Source organism: Myotis brandtii, unplaced genomic scaffold, assembly GCF_000412655.1.
Source record: "Myotis brandtii unplaced genomic scaffold, ASM41265v1 scaffold1814, whole genome shotgun sequence".
NCBI classification, from domain to species: Eukaryota; Metazoa; Chordata; class Mammalia; order Chiroptera; family Vespertilionidae; genus Myotis; species Myotis brandtii.
Window position 1 is genome coordinate 967,131 of NW_005356728.1, and position 21,462 is coordinate 988,592.

The window sequence follows — 21,462 nt, forward strand, 5'->3', positions numbered from 1 at the left end:
TACTGAGCCAAACTGGCTAGGGCCTCCTCATTTTCACGTGAAGAAATTGAGACCTGATTTGGCAGTAACTTGCCCAAGGTCACCCAGTCTGTGTGGCAGTGCAGGGCCAGGACCTAGAACCCCAGGCTCTCGGCTGTGCTGCCTCCTCCCTTAGTCTCCGGGGTTACAGGCAAACACAAGGGGAACTCCCTGGTCAGAAGGCTCCTGAGGGCAGAGGTGGTGCCCTCAGTGTATAGCACAGGGAGGCACAGAGACAATCGATGTTGGCTGAATGAGGGGATCAAAGGATGACCTCCAGAGCCAGGATGATCCTGAGCGTGGGGGATGGAGAGAGAATTCCATCCGACGAGTGAGAGAAATGAGGCCGAGTGGTCAACGGCTGTCCCGAGGGCACCCAGCTGTTTGAGATCTAGATGTGCTGGTGCTCACAGAGCCCACCTCTGCCTGACATGGCTCACCCTGAGCCAGAGCTCCACTCCCCCTCCCCACCACAGCCATCCTTTCACCTTGGTGGTTAGAAGGGCTGCTGGCCAGGCGCCCTGATCCTCCCCCATGAGCATGTCAGGCTCCCCTGCCCGGGAGAAGCTGAGGCGGAGGCAGCCAAGCTCAGGGCCTGTGCAGTTCCCTGGTGACTCACCCACCAGCCTGGCAGGCGGAGAGGAACAAGAAGGCTGTTGAGAAGCTAGCCCAGCAGCTGGCAGCTGAACCTGTGAAGGGCACGGGGAAAACAGGCTGACCCTCACCTCTCAGGGGCATGAAATCATGGCCTGGGAACTGTACAGCTTCTCCTGTGGCTGGCTTTCCTGGGCCACATGACCATGACTCAGGCCCTCACTGACAGACTCCAAGTTCAAGAGGCTATTCTCGGGACACTTTGCCTGACAGCAGCTCTTACACACACACACACACACACACGCTCACGCTCCTTCCCGCCTTCCCCACTTCTATACTGGGTCTGGTCTACAAAAGCAGGTTCTGCATTAATCCTGGGACTGCTAGCCGGGTGGCCTTCCCAGCCCCGGGTTTTGGTCCCTGGGTAGTCACCCCAGCTCACAGCCCTGCAGCTCTGCTGCCCCTTCTCTCTCCTGCAGCTTGTGGAGAGTGAGGACTAAGGAGCCAGTTATGTCTCTGCCTTTGAAAGCAGGTCAAAATCCTGATCCATTACTCAGCCTGGACTCTCTCCCCATCTCCACTCACGCCTCAAATGCAGTCCGGCCTCTGCTCTGTCAGAGCTGAGCTGAGGACGTATGCGAGCTGTAGCAATAGCCAAATGCACTCAGCTCACCCAAGGCCATGAAAATAAAAGTGGAAGGGAAAGGGGTGGAGTTCCTTCAGTATTTATTCTTTCAGGGCCTGATGCATGCACACTGCCTATTCTCTCTTCTGGGGTGCCTTGCTGAGCCCCTGGAAGTCGGGGGGGCTTGACGGGAATCTAACCCAGGATCCTTCAGTCCACAGGCCAACCTTCTACTGAGCCAAACTGGCTAGGGCCTCCTCATTTTCACGTGAAGAAATTGAGACCTGATTTGGCAGTAACTTGCCCAAGGTCACCCAGTCTGTGTGGCAGTGCAGGGCCAGGACCTAGAACCCCAGGCTCTCGGCTGTGCTGCCTCCTCCCTTAGTCTCCGGGGTTACAGGCAAACACAAGGGGAACTCCCTGGTCAGAAGGCTCCTGAGGGCAGAGGTGGTGCCCTCAGTGTATAGCACAGGGAGGCACAGAGACAATCGATGTTGGCTGAATGAGGGGATCAAAGGATGACCTCCAGAGCCAGGATGATCCTGAGCGTGGGGGATGGAGAGAGAATTCCATCCGACGAGTGAGAGAAATGAGGCCGAGTGGTCAACGGCTGTCCCGAGGGCACCCAGCTGTTTGAGATCTAGATGTGCTGGTGCTCACAGAGCCCACCTCTGCCTGACATGGCTCACCCTGAGCCAGAGCTCCACTCCCCCTCCCCACCACAGCCATCCTTTCACCTTGGTGGTTAGAAGGGCTGCTGGCCAGGCGCCCTGATCCTCCCCCATGAGCATGTCAGGCTCCCCTGCCCGGGAGAAGCTGAGGCGGAGGCAGCCAAGCTCAGGGCCTGTGCAGTTCCCTGGTGACTCACCCACCAGCCTGGCAGGCGGAGAGGAACAAGAAGGCTGTTGAGAAGCTAGCCCAGCAGCTGGCAGCTGAACCTGTGAAGGGCACGGGGAAAACAGGCTGACCCTCACCTCTCAGGGGCATGAAATCATGGCCTGGGAACTGTACAGCTTCTCCTGTGGCTGGCTTTCCTGGGCCACATGACCATGACTCAGGCCCTCACTGACAGACTCCAAGTTCAAGAGGCTATTCTCGGGACACTTTGCCTGACAGCAGCTCTTACACACACACACACACACACACGCTCACGCTCCTTCCCGCCTTCCCCACTTCTATACTGGGTCTGGTCTACAAAAGCAGGTTCTGCATTAATCCTGGGACTGCTAGCCGGGTGGCCTTCCCAGCCCCGGGTTTTGGTCCCTGGGTAGTCACCCCAGCTCACAGCCCTGCAGCTCTGCTGCCCCTTCTCTCTCCTGCAGCTTGTGGAGAGTGAGGACTAAGGAGCCAGTTATGTCTCTGCCTTTGAAAGCAGGTCAAAATCCTGATCCATTACTCAGCCTGGACTCTCTCCCCATCTCCACTCACGCCTCAAATGCAGTCCGGCCTCTGCTCTGTCAGAGCTGAGCTGAGGACGTATGCGAGCTGTAGCAATAGCCAAATGCACTCAGCTCACCCAAGGCCATGAAAATAAAAGTGGAAGGGAAAGGGGTGGAGTTCCTTCAGTATTTATTCTTTCAGGGCCTGATGCATGCACACTGCCTATTCTCTCTTCTGGGGTGCCTTGCTGAGCCCCTGGAAGTCGGGGGGGGGGTAGGAATGACTGGGATGGTACCAGATGAACCCTTGGGCAGACCCGTATGACAGCTTGTTGTGGACAAGGCTCCCAGACCCTAAGACTCTAACTTGGCTCCCCTACCAGGTAGTAAAGGTCTTCCGTCCAAGGTGAGGAGTGGGTTCAAGGATGGCTTCAGGATGGCATGTCAAAATATACAGTTTGGGCTTTTTCCAGGGAAGAGGTGCATAGCTTCTATCACATTCTCCAAGGGTCTGACATTCCCCAGAAGGTTGCTGTCATCTCCCAGAAGATCAAGGCCAGGGCTGAATGCCTGATGCTGGCTCTGCTCTCCCACCCTAAGGAAGAGGGCACCCGGCTAACGCAGCAATTTCCAACCTGACTGCAGGTTAGAATAACCAGATGAGTTCTTAAGATGCACTCACCCTACACTTACTGAATCAGTCACTGGGCATTAGGCCCAGAATCTGTGCTTTTGACAAGTTCCCTGGATGATTCTGATGCCAAGGGGTCAGGGACTGTCACTTCAGCCCCTCTCTATACTGTAAGGCTGCGCTGTCCACTATGGTGGCCACTAGGGATGTAAATGAATTAAAATTAAATAAAATTTTAAAATCAGTTCCTCAGTTTCACTAGCTACTATGTTGGACAGTTCAGCGAGAGAACGCTCCCACCACTGCAGCACGGTCCACGGACAGCGCTGGTCTAAAGCCATGATAGCGATGTTTACTCAACAGCAAAAGTTGAGACAGGAATGTAGTTTAGGTTAAATGGTTTTTTTTTTAATTAACTAGAGGGTACAAAAATAATGTTTAAAATTTTATCTTCAGTGTTGATAACCTCTCTAAAATGTATCATATTTCACTTCCCTGTTTTAGTAAGTATGGTGAAAACACCAGACTAGGAAACAGAAGATAAGGGTTTTGGCCTTGGCAACTTAAACAAAAAAAACAAAAAAAAGCCATGAGACCATTTTTGTCAAATGAAATCAGACCTTAACTCCTAATATATAAAAGAGCTAGAAGCATGCAACTGAGATGTAATTCACATTAAAAACAGCTTCTCTGGCCCTGCCGGCATGGCTCAGTGGTTGAGCATCAACCTATGAACCAGGAGGTCACGGTTCTGTTCCTGGTCAGGGCACATGCCCGGGTTGTGGGCTCGGTCCCCAGTAGGCGGCACCCAATAGAAGATTCTCTGTCATCATTGACGTTTCTATCTCTCTCTCCCTCTCCCTTCCTCTCTCAAATCAATGAAGACATATATTAAAAAAAATAAAAGTCGCACAGTCACAGGTTGCAGAGGTGAGGCTTGCTACCTAAAGCTTAAGCAGGCTGCCCAGTTTCTTCTCTTCGTGTCTTTGGAGTTATTTTGAGGACTGAATGAGGTAGAGGACAGAAAGGCCAATTGGTTTGCTTGGCCAATAGAAGATACTAAATGCAAGTTCACTCCCTTGCCCTTCACCAGGCCCATAAATGCTGCCACTCAGACAATGGTACTTCTCTGTTTCAACGCCATATAGTCAAGATGTCGAGCCTTACTTAAGCCATACGTGAGCCTTGGTTCTCTGAATATAAAGGAAATAAAAAGCTCCATCTTATAGGGTCATCTTGAAAATGTCCACTGAGGGGCCAGGGCAGACCAGGGCAAATCCCTCTCATGACTATTTCATCTGGAAGTAAAATCTGTCCTTCTCTGAATGCCCAGAGGGGACAAATAGCAGAAGTAGAATGACTCAACTTCCTTAGTAAGATATTAGTTGAAAAACCAATCTTATTCTGATGCTTCCTCTTTTAAGCCCCAGCTTAAGCCACTGGGCCAGCCTGAGCTTATCAAGAACGAGGGGCTGTGCAGGAAGGGGAACCAAGGGCCTGCGTCAGGCAGAGCGAGCTGGCCTGGCAAAAGTCATCTGGCGAGGTAGACCGCGATCCCCAGGCACGCTCAGCCCTGGCTCCCTTTCTGCCCTGCCTACCGATCCTCCCGTCCCCTCTCCCCCCCCCCCCCACCCCCAGTCCAGCTTCTGTTCCAGCCAGTCTCCTTTCACTGGCCCAAGCAGAGCAGCAATGGGTGAGCCTCAGATTCTTTCCTTTTGCTCACCTTGTTGCTCCTATAGAGAATGCCTTCTTTCTTTATTAATATCTGCCCAGATCTCACCTACCCTTTATAACCTATCTCCTCAAGGAAGCCTTTTGTGTTAGGCTCCTGCATTCATTCAGCAAGTGTTCAATGAGTGTCTCCTAAGGGCCAGGGACTGCAATGACCACGACCAGTCATCAGACGTCTTCAATGTACTAGGCATGTACTAGGTGCTTTATCTCAGCAACCGGTAAGGTTGGTTAATACTGTTCCCATTTACAGATGAAGGAACTAAGTTTTCAAGACATGTTACCTGCAGAAACAATGAGGCCAATTTATACAACTAGAGCATCTAATGTGGGGTTAGGGCTAAAGCTAGGACACGCCTGGCCCTTTCTCCTGGGACTCAAGGATCCTCAGTTTCTTTTTAGGATAAAAGTTTCTTGGCAGAGGTACCTGGAACAACCAGGAATTGAGCAGTATTACTACCCATGTGGATATCACTACCCTTATTTCACCCACAGGATCTACCCACTGTCGGTAACAATTTCTTAGCCTATGGAGGCATAAGATCGAAATATGAGAGATCTCATCAATAAGAGCTGAATCAGCAAAAAAAATTGGTCAGATTTTTAGTTGACTTATATTAGTACATGTTCCTGGGGATTATGATTTTTAACTTGATTAGCATTAGCAGGTCATTTCATTTTCTTAAAACAATTAAAAAGAAACTCACACACAATACACATACAAACAAGAGTTCTAGGAAAGATGGTGCTACCTTCATTGAAAGAACCACTCACTGAAAAGGTCAACCCAATAAATTCAATAAAAAAGTTAAAAATAAGAAAAAACAACAACACTGAAGGCAAGCAGAAAAGTGAAACAGAGAAGAAATGGGATGTAAGCAACAATGGTAGGCACAGGGATCAATATGATATGTTGGTCAGTTTAATTAACAATGGAATGTTAAAGGAATTAGTTTAAAACATTTAAAAACATTAAGTTCTGGACAATATAAATAAGGAAGAAGGGTGGAGTGTGTGGGTCCATGGGTAAAGGGTGATAAGAGCCCTGCCTTTAATGGAATTTACATGTCAAAATGTTTACACTTCATTAGAAAAACTAACAGTTATCGATGTATGTTAAAATTTAAGAATAGCTAACTATAAGACCAAAAATACAATTCAGAGTTTCCAAACCAGAAGGGTAAAAAAGGAAAAATAGAAAGCTTGATTGCTCTAACAAAAGGTAAGGAGAAGAAAAAGGACAGTAAGTATAAAATGAAACACAAGTTAAGGGGGCAGAGATAAGTTGAAATGTTAATATATCAATAATCACAATAGACATAAATAGATTAAGAGCATCTATTAAAACACAGCCAATCAAATAGGTTTTTAAAAAATCCAGCTAGATAGTGACTAAAAGAAACAAAACAAAATTATACAGAAAGTTTGAAAAGAAAGGATGGAAAGAAATATCCAGGTCAATACAAAACCATGTAATATTAATATCAGACAAAATACTTAAGACAAAAATATATAACAATCACTTATATGCACACCCAATAAAGGGCCTCAATGTCCCAAATTGGTGGCAGGCTGAGGCTTTATGGATGAGGACAGTCTTGGCTTCAGAGTGTCCTGTCACACTGCAGAGAACGGCAGCATCTTACAGCAGCATTCTTTGAGCTCACATTGGGTGTTGGGCCCTGTGCTGGGCGCTGGGGATACACTGAGGAAGAAGAAACAGTCCCTTGAGGAGCTTACAGTCTACCGGGGGGAAAGAGACAAGTAGTCAGAAAAACAATACAATACAGTGATGCAACGACAGACACAGACACACAGCAGTTGCAATGAGAACACACAGAGGGACATCCAGCCCAGCCTGGTGGGTGTCAGGAAAGGCATCCTAAAGCAGGTGATGCCCACACTGAGACTCAATGGTGAGCAAACGTTTCCCAAGAAAAAGGAGAGGGTATTTCGGGTAGAGAGAATGGCTGGAGTTAAGGTACAGAGTGAGTCTATATAGGAATCACAAACAGTTCCAAGTTGCTGATGGGCGACTTAGGTCAGGAAGCCGAAGGCAGGAGATGAGGCTGCTGGTGGAGGTCAGGTACCAGATAATGGAAATGTGCTTGGTCCTGATACACCTCCAGGGGTTACATTCTCAGAAGAGAGAGAGGCAGAGCATTCAGGAGCAGAGTTCCAGGTGGAGGAGCCTACGGGGCAGGGGCAAATGGTGGGTGCTGGGCGTTAAATGAAAACCGTGTCATTGGGACAGGATCTTCCCCCACCTCCCTGGCCTAGGCTGACAATATTACAAGTTACAGGCGTCTGGGAGGCTTCATTCTCTCCCTTAGGTGGGGAGCCCGAGTGGGCACTGGGACCGAGAAGCAGACATCTGAGGAAGGAGGAAGGAGCACTCTGGTGAAACTGGAGGAATCTCCAAACCTGCCTCACTTGCCAGCTTGAGTTCTGCTTCCCAGGAGAGCAATTTCCCATTAAGGAGGCTATGAAATGTGAATGTACATTAATCATTAAAACCTCACAGATCAATTATAAATAAGAAACCTGCCATGCCCACAAAAAGGCAATCTCGCTGCCAATTCCATAGGTCAAACTGCCCGATAAATGAAATGCATGGAATAAAATTTATGACTGTCCTTCAATTCCCACCCCATGCAGGAACATTGCTGTTGACAGGCTCCTTCACATGTTTACGGCAATCACCTGATACCTATTCTATTAGCATAGGTCTTTCCCACATCTGCTTCTCCCTGACCCCCTCCCAGCCCACCCTGATGCTGAGCTAATCTTAAAACATCATGTCCCTAAAATAACCTGACGCTCAAAGACATCTATTGGCTCTGCACTGCTTATGGGCCCAGGCCCAACTCTGTGGTCCATAATCTGTCTGACCACTATTTCCCTAAACACAAGGTTTGGCTCTGGCCAGTCTGATCTCTCCACACCCTGCTAGTTGCTCGAATCTACAGTCTCTAGAGGAGTGAGGCACGTCCTTGTGTGGGCCGCCCTGCACATCCTGCTTGTCCTTCACAGGTGGAGTTCAGGCCTTCCACCTCCAGGAAGTCCCTCCCATCAGCTCCCCTGAATGGCCTCCTTTTCCGACGGCTTTCAGCACTGGGTCTCCTCATTTTTTTCACCCTCACCCTGGCCCTTCACCACACCCTTACTCCCTTTAGTCATCAAATGAAATAATGTAGATGAAAGAACTCTGGAAACAATAAAGCATTATGCCAAGAGAAGACAGACATTTCTGTGTGCACAACTCAGACTTGCAATCTAGGTATGGCGCAAACAGTAATACGGATAAAGATGCACAAAGAGGTTCAGTGTATTTTTATAATAGTGAAAAACTGGGGGAAAGTCTAAGTACAGGGGAAGGATAATTATGAAATAAATCCTGCTACATCCATTTAAAATTGCTTATAAATAATTTTTAACTATATGGAGAAATACTAGCGGGATACATTTATTTTTATTTTATTTTTTAAATATATTTTATTGATTTTTTACAGAGAGGAAGGGAAAGAGATAGAGAGTTTGAAACATCGATGAGAGAGAAACATCAATCAGCTGCCTCCTGCACGCCTCCTACTGGGGATGTGCCTGCAACCAAGGTATATGCCCTTGACCGGAATCGAACCTGGGACCTTTCAGTCCGCAGGCCAACGCTCTATCCACTGAGCCAAACCGGTCAGGGCAAGCAGGATATATTTATAAAAAAATGCACACCTAGCACACACATACAGCAATGTTTCTTTCTTGGAGGTGTTAAATATTCTTTATACTTTCTAATGTTCCCACTTATTTTTTTCAGTGAGCATGTATTACTCTTCTCAGTGTTCATTTTTTCACAGAGGGTTCCAAGTGGTTAAAAAAATACCGAAAGGATATAGAGTGACAAGTGCAAGTCCTTCCCACCCTTCCCCCGTTCCTCTGAGGGGATCCCGTCACCAGTTTCTTGTATCTTCCTCCAGAGAGGCGCTCTTGGTCTGCGGTGAGAACTTAGGAGACGTCTGGTCCACCTTTGCGTGTGTGTGTGGGACTTAACAAGCAGGTGATGACTGTCTCCGCTTCTCCCCCGCCCCCTTGCGCACACACACCACTCACACAGGAAGCCTCACCTTATGCTCTGTGGCTGGCAATGAGTTCTGGCAGCAGGGCCACTAACGCAGAAGGCTGGAGATGGGCAAGCCCATTCCTCCCGGTTTTGGTTTTCATTTCACTCCCCTTTTTGTTCTCTTCTGGGGACTGTGGGTTTTATCAGTTATGACTCAAGAAGTAGGAAGGTGCTCAAAGATGGCTCTGCCAGCCGTCCTCACTTCTGATGGCCACCGCTTCCCTGCTCTCATTTGTGGTCATCCAGTGCCAAGTATACACAGTGGTCACAGGCCTGGGTGTAAGAAGTGCTCATGGGCACAAGTGGCCCCACAGAGTGGGAAACAGCAGAACTGGACCTGAGAGAAAACCACCAGTTCCTCCCTTGCTGCTTATGTCAAGGGGTGGGATCTGAGGGCTGGTCCCAATCCGGGAAACCCGAGAGAGGCAAGTTTTCTCACCAATCTCTCCTACTTCCCTTATATAATATATGACCCTGCTTTATTTTGTTTTCAATCACAAAGATAATACTTGTTCATTGTCAACATTTAAACAATACAAAAGTGGACAGAGAAAGAAATCCCTGTACCACTCCCTCTTCCCCACAACATAAGACATACTTAAGTTTAGCATAAATCTTTTTCGTTCCATTACTATACAAATACATATAATTTGGGACTATTTTAAAAATAAGCATGAGCTTACCCTATATAATAAAAGCCCAATATGCAAATTGACCTAATGGCTGAACGACTGGTCATTATGATGTGCACTGACCACTAGGGGGCAGACACTCAATGCAGGAGCTTCCCCCAACCTGCAGGCCCCAGGCCAGCCAAGGCGGGTGCCAGCAGGGGACCCCTGATCATGCCACTGGTTGCCCCACAGATTGGCCCTGATCTCCGGCCAGGCCTAGGGATGCTACCCATGCATGAATTTCATACACCAGGCCTCTAGTACATACATAATATTCCATAGTTCTAGGTGATAAATTTCTGGAATTGGAATTTCTGGGTGACCCTTTTCTCAGTGGGCTCTCTCTTCTCTCCTGTTTCTATGTGTCAGGGAAGTAGGCAGCATCCATCAGTCAAGAACAGGTGGTTCCCAAATATGATATTCATTATTTGCTAGAAAGATACCCTTGCCCTCAAGGTGCTTACAATCCATTTGGGGAAAATGGGTGGATGGATAAAGAAATGATAAAGGAATCACAAAATGATCTTAGGATCAGAAGGGCCCTAGAAGTAATTTATTCCAATATATCACTTAATAATTAGGAGGGAGGGCCATCTAGCTACGTAACAGGTTGGTCTTGGAGTCAAAAGATCTCGTTCTTGCCTGGCTGACATGGCTCAGTGGTTGAGCATCTACCTATGAATGAGGAGGTCCTGTCAGGCCATATGCCCGGGTTGTGGGCTCAATCCCCAGTGTGGGGTATGCAGGAGGCAGATGATCAATGATTCTCTCTCATCACTGATGTTTCTCTCTCTCTCCCTTCCTCTCTGAAATCAATAAAAATGTATTAAACAAACAAACGTTCAAATCTTAGCCTCTTAGCACTCTGGTGTGTGACCATGGGCAGGTCACTAATCTGATAGTCAACTATCTCATCTGTTAAACAGGGATCTGAAACCTACACAAAAGGATTTTATGGGATAATTAAATGTAAGAAACAATGTTTATAAGCCCAATACAGTGCCTGGCACATAGTGGGTGCTCTGTGAACAGCAGAACCTCCGTGAGATGGAAGCTGTTATGAGCAGTCCTTTCCATCACGGCAAGTGCCAGTTCTTCGAAAGTCCTTGCCTATGCAAAGCTGAAACCCACCTCCCACAGCTTCCAGCCAGCTGCCCTAGTGTCAGAAGGAAGATCTGGAACAAACACTATCAAAGGCAGAGGGGAGAACCCAAGAGCAGAGGGACAGAAGTGGTCAGGAAGAAAAGGGCAACCCATGAAGGAGAATGTTCTTTGAAGAGCATCTGCACACACCATCCTGCTTCTCTCTCTGCTGGCAGTGCCTCAGCTCTGATGGGCTGAGGAATGACTGGCCAGTGCATGAACCAGGACCCAGAATTCCTTGGCAGCTGGAGCTGAAATTAATTGTCTTGTGGACATCATTGGGTGTTTTCAACCATCTGCTGCTATGTGTATACACAATTACATGCTGGTTGTCAGTAATAATAAAAATAATAATGACAGCTATTATTGGTTGTTATGAATTAGGTAATACATGCATTATTTTTCTTATTTTTTTAATCCCCACTGGAGGATATGTTTATTGATTTTAAAGAGAGAGGGGGAGAGAGAGAGACAGAGACAGAAAGAGAGAGAGAGAGAGAGAGAGAGAGAGAGAGATCCCCACTGGAGGATATGTTTATTGATTTTAAAGGGGGGGGGAAGAGAGAGAGAGAGAGAGAAACATTGATGTGAGAGAAACATTGATTGGTTGCCTCCTGTATGCACCCCAACTGGATTGAGCCTACAACCTAGGTATGCGCCCTGACTGGGAATCAAACCCATAACCTTTTGGTGTACAGGACGACGCTCCAATCAACTGAGCCACCCGGCCAGGGCAGCATTATTTCTTGAATCCTCAGAATAACTCGGTGGGCATGGCACTAATATTACTCCCTTTATACAGAAGAAAAATCTGAGGCTCAGTAGGTCAGTAATATGTCCAAGGTCACATTGCAAGGAAGTGCTAGAAGCGGGATTTGCACAAGGGACTCTTATGTCAACCACCATACTCTCAGCCACGACACTGTATCCAATTTCAAATTATCTAAGTTTTAAAAATTGGGACCCAAATGCAGAAACTGCCATAAGCCAAAGGTTTATTAGTGAGAAACCCAGGAGGAAGCATCTCAATTAGGAAGCATAAACGCTTCCTAATAAAAGCAACATTAGAATGGAGAGCAAAGCCTCCAAGCTGGACATGTGGCCGGCCTGTGTTCCATGCTCTGGCTGTCCAGCACAGCTGGCCCATACCAGGGGCCAATTCTATGACACACTTCAAATTTGCCTTTCATTTTATAAAACCTGGTTCCAGGCTTTTTGAGCCTTTTTTGTTTGTTTGTTTTTGGATTTTGGTTTTTATAGGAAAACCTTGTGTATCTTTGCTATCTTCATAAATGTGACCAGTACTTTGTCTCCAGGCCCCTGACTTGGGCATTGTATAAGTTTTAAAAGGAATGTGTGACAATAGCATTTTCAATTTAACTTTCAAATCCTTTGTATGAGGAGAGTCAATGACATATAGTAAAGTTGCCATTGGGGCATCATTGATGCACAGACACAACTATGCAATTGGTATGCAGGAGGAAGGGGGAGAAAGTAGTATTGAGGAAAAAACTCAACCACATACATACTTCGATTTATACAATAAGCAACAAGGAACTTTTAATGTATGTTATGTAAAAAAATCAAGTGTCACTGAAATCTATAGGTTGGGTATTTTGTGTAACTGAATATTCTGGGCTGCAGTATATATTGGTAGGTCAATAATGACCAATTTCCAAAGATTATAGTGCCATAACTGCCCTAAGTATGACATAAAGTCAGGCAAGACACAACCAGTTTTCTTTGATGAGTCAAAATACACTTCTGGATCTTGCCAGCCTGAGGTCATCATTACAAGCAATGTTTGGTTGTGAAAAACTGCTCTCCTTATGTAACCTTTTGGATTGGATTCTGAGCAGGAGCAGTTCCCTGGGCTACGGTCAATCCACTGTGATAAACCACTCCCCTCCTCTCTCGGTTTGTAACTCTGGTTTTCCCAGGTGGGACTGGCTGAAAGCAGGGTCTACCTGTATTCAAAGAAGATGGAGAAAGACAGGCCCAGCCTTCCTGTAAGGGAGGAGGCTTCAAGTTCATTGTAGTCACTGGTGAGTGGTTCTGAAATTGAGGAACTAGTTTGAGGAACTGCAGAACAAACAAAAAAAACCCAAACACTGGCCTTCCACGGAAAGCATGGAGGCACACGGTGCAGCTCCGCCCTTGGGCAGTGGAACCCTGACCATGGCCTCGTTTCAGATGCTGCCCAGCACACCCGGTGACAGACTGGCCTGAATGATCAGCTGGAGGATGTGAGCAGTAGGGGTGCATTTGACATGTCCCTTTACAATAGAGGTTCACATTCTTGTCTCCCCCAGAAGGGAGAAAGGGCTTGGGACCTGTGGTATGACAGAACATTCACAGAGGATCTCAGACCAATTCCTTGGTAAAGGAGGGGGAACCATGAAATAGCCTGTGGTTCTCTCATCCTCTCTCGGGCAGCAGGGCCTAGGAGGAGTGTGGATTCTGGTCTTGCACTTTCACTCAATAACAAATACTTCGCCAGGGGCTACCATGCTCTAGGTACTGTGCTGATCAGAGAGATGCGATGGTGACCAGGACAGACAAGGTCCTTGCCTTCACGGAGCTTGCACCGTTGTAATCCTGGAAAGGCCTTCCTGGAGTGCTGAACCCAGTTACTAAGAAGAACTGTCGCCTGGCCAGCATGGCTCAGGGGTTGAGCAATGACCTATGAACCAGGAGGTCACCGTTTGATTCCCGGTCAGGGCACATGCCCAGGTTGCAGGCTAGATCCCCAGCATGGGGTGTGCAGGAGGCAGCCGATCAATGAGTCTCTCTCATCATTGATGTTTCTCTCTCTCCCTCTCCCTTCCTTCCTGAAATCAACAGAAATATATTTTTCTTTAAAAAAGAAGCACTGCCATGGATGAGGCCACAGACCATCTGCCTACGGATCTGTCTCAGAGTGGCACCAAGCACATGGGATTTGCTAGTCTGGTCACTGCCCTCTCAAAACCAGCCTGGAAGGCCGGGATAAGTCTGCCATGTCTTTAATAGTTGGCTACTCATGGTCTACGTGCCAACACCACTGCAGATGACTCCTTTCCCCCAGAGTGCTGAGGTTTCCAGATTGTTCTCAAGCTCTTATTCCAAGCTAAACAAGCAGTACAAAGCCCCAAGATGAAAGAAATGCTGAGAGTGTTCCTGCCCAGACACCTGCAGAATGGGGAGGGGTGCTCTTCCCCTCTGAGGAGCTCTGTGTGTGAGTTAGAGCTGGGTCAGGCTGGCAAAGGAGGGCCATGGCGCGTGGTGCCTTCCTCACTCCTCTCCAGCTCCCACAGTCGTGGCTTGTGATTCAGCACCTGTAATGTGTCTGCTTCCATGTCCATGGCCAGCTCCTTGGGGGCAGGACCTCAGTTGTCCTCATTTTTATATTCTAGCATCTAGCAGTGCCTGCCACATTTGATACGCTTGACAAGTGTTAACTGAACAAAAGAATGACTGACACACTGAGGAATAAATGAGTGCTGTGGGCTCTGAGAGCCTGGCTGGCCCGAGATCTGAGTATCCAGTCTGTCCAATCACCTGGAGAGCTGGAGGGGATGAAGCCAGCTCCCTGCACAAGGTATCAGCATGACGTATTGTGACTGCACCCCAGCAAGAAGGTATCATGCGAGCTGGCTCCTGAGCCACCCGTCATCCCCTTTTTTAAATGCTGACCTAGAGACCCAGTTATTTCCACTTCCTTGAGAAATGACCCTTCTGAACTCAACAGTATCCGTCTGGGCTCGGACTTGGGTATACATGCTAGCTAGGAGGTGATACACAAATCTTGGCCTTTGACACTTATCTCTAAGGCGATTTCTACTGCTCAAAGTTCAGCATTTACCACCAGGACTGTTGAGCATGGTCTCAAGGACACTGATTCATCCAACTAACTTCCTGGGTCAAAGGAATCTATTTCTAATCGTCATTAGCAATAACATCCTCATAGGAGGCTGGCTAAGCTCTCCTTTCTTCCCAAGCCTCCCAGCGGTCCCTGGTATTGACCAGTAGACTGATTCTGGCCCAGTGAGAGAAAATGTCAGTGTCAGCAGGTGGGTGGGTGGTGGACCTAGGCTACAACAGCTCTTTGTTCTTGCAGGGGCCACCATCCAGATATGACGTCATGCTTTGCCCACAGGAAGAGCCTCTTCACTGAGAGGAGCTGGATGGATCCAGAGGAATGACGCTGACTATTCTGGCTCTTCTAGCCACCTGCATGCCACTAGCAACGTGTCTCTTCTTCACAGGACAAAGACAAGGCAAAGATAAGAGCTTCTTGGTGCCCAGTGGGTTTGTGCCCTTACAATCAATCATTCATTGCAACTAAACGCCCACTTTAGGTAAGATACTGCTTGGCGAGGTAGGCAAGTGTCCTACAGGTGTAGGCAATCTTTGAGACTTCCTGGTAACCCTGCCCAGAATTGTATTTTCTTATCAACCTTGACCTTCTTTTGGTTACATGAACTTCATGGTACAAGACAGTGTCAATGAAATAGCTTTCTGTTTACTTTTTCTTAGACCCAGAGCAGCTGCGTCTGGCTCCACCCTTCCCGGTCTGCCAGAGCTTGCAGAAAGGCTGAGGGTGATGGGGTTGGGGTGGGGGAACAAAGCAGGAACAAAATACAATTCCTGCCTCAGGAGTAGTTCCTTTGTTCAGTGGCAGCGCAGCACAGTGTAAAGAGCCTGGACTTTAGTCAGTTTCAGTCATTAACTAGCTGGTGGCTTTGGGCAACTCACTCAGCTCCCTTCCATTTACTCTTTTGCAAAAAAAAAAAAAAAAAAAAAAAAAAGGGGGGGAGCAACGGTAATGATCATTTCCAGCCCATAATTCTTTTCTTTTTTAAACCTCACCTGAGGATATTTTTCCATTGATTTTCTTAAGAGAGAGTGGAAGAGAGGGGGAAAGACAGAGAGAAATATTGATGTGAGAGAAACACGTTGATTGGTTGCCTCCTGCACGAGCCCTGACCAGGGCCCCGCTGGGAAGGAACCTGCAACCAAGGTAAGTGCCCTTGACTGGAATCGAACCCGGGCCCCTTGGGTCCGCAGGCTGATGCTCTATCTACTGAGCCAAACCAGCTAGGGCTCCAGTCTGTAATTCTAATAGCACTTTCTTGACAAAGCAGTTAAGGCCTACGGTCACTTAGCCATGCCCACCCAAAGTGACTGCTGGTTAGCCCAGATTGATGGCGTGTGCACCGGGGGCTGGGAAAAGCTTGTGACCACTTGCAAGGTCATACTAGTTCTTTCCCTGTGGTTTCAATAAAGTCAAGGCCATCTTGTGGGTGACCCTAGACACTGATTACAGACATCCCTGACCATCAGCAGTCAAGCTCAACAACACCACACAGATCTACAACAGAGTCTGAACAATTTCTTTGACTGAATGGACAACTAGGCATGGATTTAGTGGTAAGAGGGTCATCAGAAGCCATAGCCACCAGCATGTGCAGAAGGGCTAGCTCAGGAGCTCCTCTGCTGCTTCTTTCTGAGTTCATACAGTGGCTCTAGAAGTGCAGACAACCTAGGTGGTGGCAGGCTTGGAATTCCAGTTTCCGGAAATGCAGGATTCAATCCAGCCTTTCCAATCACTGGAGCTCATCGGAGCCTCCAACTCAGGTGGTGAAAAGCAAGGCAGGTAGAAAAGGGTTCCCCAAAAGGTCTTTCACACCAAAGTAGGGGTTATATCTCTCTGCTCTTTGCCAAGGGGTTTCCCAGCTCCACGGAGCCAAAGCTCCCCTCCTGCTTCTTTGCTGAGTGTCACTGGAAGCTGGCCATGTTTTACTCTCAAGGTGGCTGGACTCACTGCTGATCTGGCTCTGTGCCCTGTTCACATGACCTCTTGCCAGGGGATCCATCTCCCTTACAGTCAGCCAGCCTGGGAGCCTCCGTTTGCTTCTGGATCCCTATCTCCAAACCCTTGGGCTGAAATGAACCTGATCGTTGGCACCAGGCTTCTCCACACGGGCCAGTCAAGACTTCCTCTGCAACTGTGCTGGGTGGATCAATCGCCTGTCACCTACACCCCTGCATGGGTGACTCACCTTCCAGAGAAAGTGCTTTGCTCACCTAAGCAAAGCTGCCTGGAAAATGACGAAGGGGCCTATCAAATGCACTCTGTGGGGCCAACCAGCCACTGAGCTGGGTCCAGACACACTCTGCCTCTCACCTCCAGCCTGAAGTCAAGTGTGGAGCTGCCACTCCAGGCTGCTGGTTTCATTTTCATCTGAACACGATGCTTGACATCCGGTGATCTATTTTTTCTAAAAACTAGGTTCACTTTAGAAATGACTCTTTGGCCATCGAGACAGCTTCCCCAGGAGAAAACAAATTGTTATTTAAAGGGAACAGCAGCCTGGTGGGAGCCTCTATTTTTGTTTTGTGTTAAAAGGAGGGAAAAAAGAATTTAGAATGTACTGCGAAACTTTTTTCCCCCTTTGGGTGATTTAAAGGGAACTCTGCAAGTCTGTGACTACCGATCCAGGGCCCTCAGACATTATATGCCGGGCACTGAGTCTGCCTGAGCTCACACAGATAATAGCAGATTAGCAGATATATTTGTAAGAGGAAGGAAGGGCGAGCTGGGGGTGCATGTAGTGGTGGGAACCCTACCCCACAGAACCAAAATTGTCCTCCTAGTGCCCTGAACAAAGAGGAACAAGTCCTGCTCTGCAGGCATGGCTCAGTAGTTGAGCGTCGACCTATGAACCAGGGGGTCACAGTCCGATTCCTGGTCAAGGCACATGCCTGAGTTGTGGGCTTGATCCCCAGTGTGGGGCGTGCAGGAGGCAGCCGATCAATGATTCTCTCTCATCATTGATGTTTCTATATCTCTCTCTCCCTCTCCCTTCTTCTCTGAGATCAATAATATATATATGTATATGTATATATATTATGTATATTATAATATATATATATATATATTATGAAAGAAGAACAAATCCTTGCTGACTTAACTTCTACACAGTATTCTCCTTTTTCACCTCCAGAGTTAAGGTTGGGACCCACTCCATCACATGGAGGACACAGAAAGCCCTAGAAAGGTCCAGCTGTGCCCTCTGGCTCAGAGTCCCAGGAGGGCGAAGGGTACCCATGGTTTAGAATCACCAACTCTGACCAGGTAGATTGAGCCTGGGCCTTTTTAGGCTCATTGGGAGGGTGGTGAGGGCATGGTTTAGTGTAAGGCAGGGGCAACTTGACAGCTAGAACCTCCTGATAAGAAATGTCGCCCTGGAGGTCCTGCTGAGAAAATGACTCGGCCCTGTCAGGCAGTCTGACCCGTCCTGACATCATCTTACAGAAAACAGGTCTAGTCAATGTGGTAATTGGCAACTACTGCTACTGCTATTACTACTACTACTACTATCACCAACAACGTTTACAGCCAAACAGCACCATTTACAGCGGCCGTCTCCTGTGGCTTATTATATACCAGGCACTGAATTTGCCTGAGGTCACAGATAGTAGCAGACCTGGATCTGACCCAGGTCTGTCTGACCTGACAGCCTAAGCCCCCACATTTGACACAGAGACACCATGGACTTGCTATATTGCTCTGGATATATCACTTCACCACTCTGCCTCAATTTCTGCATCTGTAAAATGGGGCTGAGCATAGGCTATGCTATTCATCTTTGGTCTTTTAATAATAATAATTATGAATAATTGATATCGATTAATAATTGTTCATGACATATTAATATTTTAAAATATATATAGCTAGATAAATAAAGAAGCTACCCTGGTTTAGTTACATTCAAAATTGACATTTTTTTTGGGGGGGGAGGGCAGAAACAATTTATCTTTTCATGAGTAAGTTAGTAGAAAAGGCAGTGAACTTGATGTCAGGAAATAAGGGTTTAGATTCTGGGCACGACACTGATTTCCTGAGTAATCTCATCCACTTTATTTCTCTTTATGAGATTTTACTTTCCTGACCTTTGTCCCTGTCTTTCTTTAGAAGAGTATTGTGAGAAAAACACAAAAAATAGCTACTAAGTACCATTATTCTTGATGCCATATAATTTCAAGGGATTTATATCAGGAGGAAAAGGGATTAAAGGATATAAAATGGCAAGAAGGGAAGAGAATCATTTAAATTAAAATGCAAAGAAGGGTGCACAGGTCACTGAGGAAAAATGACTTTTCTCTGCATTGTCACTCAGGTAGTAAGACAAGCCCACAACTAAGGACCCTTATCCATCACACTGTGATGTCTTGCTCAGCTCAACTGAAATGTTCTCCTACATGATTTGCCCTACGTGTGGCCTTCCATTTCTAAGCTACTGCTTTCAACATTTCAGTCAGCATCACCAAGTACATGCAAAGCTTTCACACATGCATCACTTCGAGTGCTCGCCCTTTCCCTTAAAGATGCTCACCCCCACTTTCCCCTTCCTGGGAATCTTGGCGTGCAGAGGCCAGAGGGGCTGGCTGATCTTTAGAGTCCCCCAAATCCACTGACATGGAATTGACCGTCTCCCCACTAATTTCACACCGTGCCATCTAAAGGGCCCGTAATGTTCACATGTTTCCAGTTTAACTGAAATACTAAAATGGGGCAAACAGGAAGCATCAGACACAACTGCGGTAGTGACTTATTAATCATGAAAGCAGAATTTTAGTTGCCTCTTAACCTTTTGCCAGGGGGGAAAAAAACAGCTCTGAGAGGATGGAAGCCATTGGTAGAATATGCTGCCTATATGTGTTACCAAGCTGACTTTTACTTTTAATTTAGGACTGAATTTGCTTTTAAGATTTCTTAACTCTCCACCCAGAAAGAACATCCATAAGTCAACCAACATGAATCTGTCAGCTCTTGATCACTGCGGGCAGACCTGTTAGGAAAGCTCATGTGCTATCCACTGACACAGGAAAAAATAGGAAATTCAGAGTGACTTCACAGGCCAGAGTGATAAGACAGGGTTGAGGGTGCCAACAATGAAGATAACAACCCGGGAGGAAGCTTTACCTCATTCACATCCCCACAGACCTCTCACCAGACCCCCGCCAAGATGAACTGTTATCACGCACCCCAAAAAATCACAACAGTTGCTTGGAGTTGGACAACTTATCAGGACAAGCTTGCTTTCTCCACACTCAGTGATATACAAACACTCCAAGAATATCACAAAGAAGTCAGTGTTCAACAGGAGAACCAAAATGAGGAAGCAAACCTCCATCTGTTGAGGGGCAACGGCCAACCAGACATTTTTGTTTAATAGATGAAGGCTCATTTGGCAAGGTCTCTTGTCTGTGGTGCCACTCCCACAAGCTCTAACAGACAATACTAGGGGCACCCCACCCCCCACCACATTCAAAACTGCTCCTTATATTCTGAAAACAGAAGATAACCTAGTTTGGCAACCTATTGTCTGATTTCACAAAAGTGCTAGGACATATACCTGGATACATATTTCTACAATTAAAGTCAGAGATTATTACGTTTATTTTGAGACCTTCTGAGAAGTTCACCACGCCCTTCAGAATAAGTGAGGACGCCCCAAAGGTGTCTGAGAAAAGCAGAGGTCTGGCATCGCTGCACCAAAGGAACTGACTTTGACATCATTTAAAAAACACCAAGAGTAGATCCAAACACATCGTAAGCAAGACAAGCACCTGTCCGCCTGTCCTCTCGCGCTAAGAGCAGAACACCACACCGAACACTTCGCCCTCCTTTCTGCATCTCAGCCCCAGACTGTGGTCCTGGTCCAGGGGGGAGAGCTGGAGAAGATTCCAGTGTCCTAGGCTTTAGGCATTTCTATATGCCCCCTCCCCTCTCAGGTGCCTTATCTATAAGAGACAATGTTATCTGTCTCATCACACAGGTTCTAAAGGAAAAAGGAGGTTACAGGTATGAAGATACTCAGTAAAAAAACACATCACTAATGTTAAGATATTATCTCTCCTTCGAATCTTTCAGAACGACCATGGTTCTAGTCAAGGGGTTTTCAGCATTTTTCCTGGAATAAACTTCAGACTGCTATTTTGCATTAGGCCCCACCTCTCCTCATTTCATTCTACTTGCTTTTAGAGTTCCTAATCAAGTCACCTGTGTTCACTGTCTCTCCATTTACCAAAAACTGAATTCGGTTACCTTCCCTCCGTTCATCCTCTCCCCGACCCTCCCCATACTCATGGCCCAGTCCATCCTTCAGGACGGAGAGCAACTTTTTAACTTTAATACGGAAGGTGCCGCCTTTTTCTGAAGTTACCCAGCATCAGGAGGCTCCTGGCCAGGTGGGACTCTCTGCACTGTACGAGTGGCCCCTTTCTGCCTGGGGACAGTGGCTGCAGGTTGCCAGGGGCCACAGTGGGCTTCCGAGATGGAAATATTCGATTGGAGCCGACAGATGAAGTCCCCAGGCGTCGGGGGACGCAGGAGGATGCTGCGAGCGGCCAGCCAGCTCCGCCGAACGCCAAGGGCAGGTCTGCGCCTTCTCCCCGCCTGGGATCTGCGATCGAGAACTTCCCAGGGCAGCCGGAGGGTCTCACTGACCGGGCAGACAGGGGGCAACGCGGCCGGGGAGCGCTTGTGCATCAGCCGCCTT

At 47.4% G+C, this 21,462-nt stretch overlaps 1 protein-coding gene across 2 annotated transcripts in view; it reads right to left on the reverse strand.

Annotated features, from left to right (window-relative positions):
• Positions 1-21,462, reverse strand: part of MAP3K14 (mitogen-activated protein kinase kinase kinase 14) — a 90,936-nt gene that overhangs the window by 21,578 nt on the left and 47,896 nt on the right. Inside the window, exon 4 of one of the 2 annotated variants that reach the window (XM_014537766.1) lies at positions 6,514-6,721. The exons of the other annotated variant lie outside the window; for it this stretch is intronic. The gene's annotated coding sequence lies outside the window, so the exon portion shown is untranslated. The remainder of the gene's footprint in view (positions 1-6,513; positions 6,722-21,462) is intronic. 2 annotated transcript variants of the gene reach the window in all.